Raw genomic sequence first — 5391 nt, 5'->3', positions numbered from 1 at the left:
ACATTTAGGAAATTATATCATCATGAGCTCTGAGCAATGATTAACATACATTAATTTCCCTACCATCCATATTTTTCATTTTCTTTCCATCATTAGGGATTCAAGGCAGCTTTGAGAACACTTGAAAGAGAAAGAAGGGAATGCAGAGAGAGAGAGAGAGAGAGAGAGAGAGAGAGAGAGAGAGAGAGAGAGAGAGAGAGAGAGAGAGAGAGAGAGAGAGAGAGAGAGAGAGAGAGAGAGAGAGAGAGAGAGAGAGAGAGAGAGAGAGAGAGAGAGAGAGAGAGTGATGGGATTGAGTGACTGTAGTCTTGTTAGGCTGTTGCTTGTGTCTTGGGCGAGAGATGCAGACAGAAGGCGTTTTAATGACATCCACCATCATGGATAAACACTTCTTTGATTATATAGATGCCTCAAGATGCAGCATAACTGCAAGTACCTCTCCGTGAGTGCCAGTCACTGATTGATTGTTTATGTCTACGTGTGTGTGAATACCTTCTGCAACAGAGAGTGCAAAACCTTGCTGATTTGATATATCATTTGACAATGCTAACTATCCCTATTAAATGGTTGATGCTGTTTGGTGGACAGAGTTTTTACATCTACACATTTGTTAAGCAATTCCGCTTTGCACCGTGGCCGCATTATCATGTCTGGTTTGCATTTATTTACAATAATGCAGCAGCCTGTCATTAATTATTAAACGTATTACAAGGTTGCTAGGGATGCACGATATATCGGCCACCATATCAGTATCGGCCGATATACAATCCTTTTTAATTTTATCGTAATCGGCCCAATAAGAAAATTTGGCCGATATATTAAAGACAATAAATGTAATATTTCCTTCAGCTGAGACACTTCAGATGCGCACTGTTCATCATGATGGTTTTGAATTGCTTGAACTATGATTGGAATCACTTCAAAAAAAAGGAAAATACAGTGAAGTGCAACATGTGCACCGCAAGTCTGTCATAAAGACAACATAAAATTATAACGAGAACATCATAATTGTGTGCTTGGGACATGACTTCTAATAGTGAGACTTTTGTTTTTGTAATCAGGCTCTCAAAAATGCTATAAAAATTTGGATTTAGATTTATCGGCCAATATCTCGGTTATCGCCTTTCGAATAGAAAGAATTATCGTTTATCGGTATATCGGCCAAAATGTTCATATCGGTGTATCCCTATAGGCGGGTTTGGATATTTTATAGACCCATGGCTGAAAAATATCTATATAGCACTGCATAATAAGGGCAGGTTTCGATGTGCTCCCATGTGGACCGTATAGCTAGAAGTGTTATTTATACTGTTCGGTTAACACTTTCACCCAGTGCACTTTAAACGCAATCAAAAGGTGACAGAAATGGAGAAGAATGAGGAGGAGGACAGCAAAATATGGAAATAAAAAGCCAGCATTATGCCTTTATTCTCTCTCTCTCTCTCTCTCTCTCTCTCTCTCTCTCTCTCTCTCTCTCTCTCTCTCTCTCTCTCTCTCTCTTTAAGACAAAGTATTATAACGCATCAATACACCCTCACATTTTCCCTCTTTTAAAACAATAAACTATTCCATAAATCTAAATGTTTGAAATGCTACAGAAAATACAACAAATAACCCGTTTCAAAGAATGACCCTTTTCTATCTCCGCCTCTTTATGATGTTCATTGTTTAAATGGGAAGAGAAATGGAAGGGGTCTCAGAAGCGAGCGGAGATGCTTTCTTGGGGCTGCGTGGATGCACATGATATGAGAAGCAAAATTAAATAAAGGCTTGATTGTGTTCAGGGGATTATATCGGGGTTAGTCCTGCACGCTCGACTGGAAACATGACAGCAGAAGAATAATTAGCTCACCTGGAAATATTCCTAACTCACTTACACCGGCCGACTCCGGTGACCACCCCGATGGAAGGAGGGGAGTGTGTGCGTGCATATATATGTCTGTGAGCATAATAATAATAAAAAAAAGTAACCCCAGGAGCTCGTAGACCCCAGCAGTGAGAACAGATGTCCTACCATAACCCATAGCAGCCTGTGAGTGACCTCCATGAGAGCGGGCCGTCTTGCATTAGCACCTGCCCTTGCTCACGGGGAGGCGGAAAGGAAGTCATTTTAATTGGAGTATTACTTACGGGCCAGTGATTCATTAGGCCTTTAACCTTATCGTATATTATGTGTGTTTTTGAAGAACATCGGTATGTCCTGGAAAACATCTGAAGAGGTCAAATGGGACATCGACATGTGCTTATTTTACTGTAGGATGCTGATTGGTTTATATTATTTTCTACACATTACCCAGCTCTCCGGCAGGCCCCTTAGAGCCCACACTTATGCTCAATCCGATTATTCCCCAAGCATTCTGCTTCCACGAGAGAACCGCAACAATAACAAAGCAATAAGGACCTCAGGTGGGGTCTTAACCCTCCACCACAGTGACTTATGATGGGGATTTCGCTGCAGAAATCGAAAAAGATTCCTCTGGCATTTTTTTTTTAAAGAGATGACTCCGATACTGTTTTCAAGATCTTTTCTGCCAGCATTTCACTAAAAATAGTTTCCCTTAAGTTTCCCTTAAGATTCCCTTAATTTAATTTAATTTAATTTGAAGAGGCTTTCAGACAGATTTAAAATACACGTGATTAATTAATTTTAATTTAAAATTAGGCCCCTTAGTCCCCATACTTAAAGGTACAGTTCACCCAAAAATGAAAATACTGTCATTAATTACTCACCCTCATGTCGTTCCAAACGCTTAAGACCTTCATTCATCTTCGGAACACAAATGAAGATCTTTTTGATGAAATCTGAGAGTTTTCTGTTCCTCCATTGACAGCTACGCAACTACCACTTTTGATGCTTCAGAAAGTTAATGAAGAGATCGTAAAACTAATCCATATGAATCGAGCGGTTTAGTCCAAATTATCCGAAGAAACTTGACCGCTTTATTTGATGAACAGATTGAATTTAGGCTTTTATTCACATATAAACATTCATCAACTCACACATACATCAGTTGTGGTAAACCAGTGAGGTTCATTCTTGTTTTACGCAGCACGTTTGAGCTTCAAGAACCAATGAGGTTCATTCTCGTGTGTTACACAGCACGTTTGAGCTTCAGCAAGAGGTTTTGTTCTTGCGTGTCAAGCAGGTTCGGTTGAGCTTCGGTTTGTGTTCGCTGATCAATGTTTAAATGTGAATAAAAGCCTAAATTAAATCTGTTCATCATATAAAGCGATCGTGTCTCTTCAGAAAATGTAGACTAAACCACTCAATTCATATGGATCACTTTTACGATCTCTTGAACTTTTTTAAAACGTCAAAGTGGTAGTTGCGTAGCTGTCAATGGAGGGACAGAAAGCTTTCAGCTTTCATCAAAAATGTCTTTATTTGTGTTTTGAAGATGAACGAAAGTCTTTTGGTTTTGGAACGACATGAGGGTGAGTAATTAATAACAGAATTTTCATTTTTGGGTGAACTATCCCTTTAAGTGCCATCCGATTATTCTTCCAGGGAACTACTTCTCTAGCATTCTTTTAAAGAAATAACTCTGATATACGATCTCTCTTTTTTTGGCAGCATTTCACTATACCTTTGCATAATAAGATTTCCTTTATATTAATTGTTCAAATATTTAAAAGTAGTCAATTGATATGCTGATTAATTCATCAAAATCACCACTTTTCTATGTAAACGTGTGGATACTTCGATGATTTTGTCCATAGTTTCGCATCTCGCACCATCAGCACCCCATGCAGATAAACAGTATTATTTCATCCCATTTGTACTCTTCTCTTAAACACTGATACATCTTTTCCTACACCAGATTCTGGTGTATCACTTTAAAAAGAATTGTCGCTGAAGGCCTCGGGAATAATGACGGAAAATGATCTGTCACACCGAGCAGCACAACAAGGGCCAATACTCCAAAACGTCACAACATATTTCTCTTCATATCCAGCGTGTGCTTGAGCAGACCCACAGGACAGGCGGAAATGGGAAGCTCTTGTGCCGAAATGATGTTTTCTGCATTCCACGAGTGGCTCTTCTCCGAATTCATTATGCTTTTCTGTTTCTGATATAACCGTGCCGTCTCAGAGAGGAATATTTGTTTACAGCTTGCTCGACAAACAAGTGCGCTGTTATTTTGGATGCTGAGTCTGGTTAACCCCCCCACCCGTGTAGATGTGATTGTCTTTAAAGAAGAAGAGCCAGGATTTCAGCGGCGAGTTTGACCTCGGTCGGTCTCATAATGCTGTGATTTCAAGCAGAGCTGTCTTAGGAAACCAAAATGCTTGCAGGTTTCTATCCTGAAGAGAACATTTCTTTTTCACTGCAAGTGTCAGTGGAGTGCAAATTAGTAGTCCATTACTGATTCCAAATTACATGACAAAAATTGTAGTTAGTAACGTAATCCATTACACATTTTAGGTCATATAATCGGACTACTTTCGGATTACTTTTAGATTACTTTTGACCTAACTCGTTTATCACATTGAATTGAATAGAATAATCTTGCACCATATTGACATATGAATACAAAGATATAGAAAATATAGTCCATTCTTGGTTATCAACAACATGACGTTTATTAAACATTACATTATGTCAAGGTTTCCCAAATTAGGGTTCTCAATTTTCCATGTAATTATAGCCAATTTCATAAATAGAGTGCAATTTTACAAAACTAGTAGACTTTCTGGATGTATAAGCAATATGCTTTTTTTTTTGGAAAACATGAAAAAGAAGAATTAGGGAGAATCAATAACAATAATAAATTATGAATGTTTTACTGCCATTGTGTGTAATCATGTAACCAATAAAAAAGTAATCGTAATCTGATTACGAGTGTTCTAAAACGTAACATAATCTAATTACAAGTACTTAATTTTTGGAATCTGATAACATAATCCAGTTTACAAGTAATCGGCATTCATATAACACAAATTCCAAGCTAACAATGTTTACATTGCTTTTTTAACAACATTTCAGTTTAGCTTCCCAGCTCTAAAGTGTTTTAAAAACAATGGCATGATACAAAGTTTAGTCGGGAAAGTAGGTGGGCAATTATCACAATTCCAATTGCAGAGTTTTGTAGAACGGGTGAAAAAACGGATTCACGTTAAGGTGTGTATGTTTGCACACACGCTCACATAAAAAAAAAAAAAAGCATCTGTGACCCCATGTCCAATTTTAGCCGTACATGTGCAGCATCAAAATAACTTCCTTATCGTTTTCATTACTGAGTTCAAAGCACCTTGGAAGGAGATTGATGACAGGTTTATAAATGGTTTCCTCAAAAGTTTTGACATTTATTTATAACAGGAGTTTCTCTGTTGTACCATTCTGCTGCTCGGCTTTATTGTTCTTGTGTAAGTCAGATCGGTCGAGGTCAG

This window comes from Rhinichthys klamathensis, unplaced genomic scaffold (assembly GCF_029890125.1).
Source record: "Rhinichthys klamathensis goyatoka isolate OS25496 unplaced genomic scaffold, OSU_Roscu_1.1 h1tg000925l_1, whole genome shotgun sequence".
In the NCBI taxonomy this organism is placed as follows: Eukaryota; Metazoa; Chordata; class Actinopteri; order Cypriniformes; family Leuciscidae; genus Rhinichthys; species Rhinichthys klamathensis.
This window is presented reverse-complemented; position numbering follows the sequence as displayed.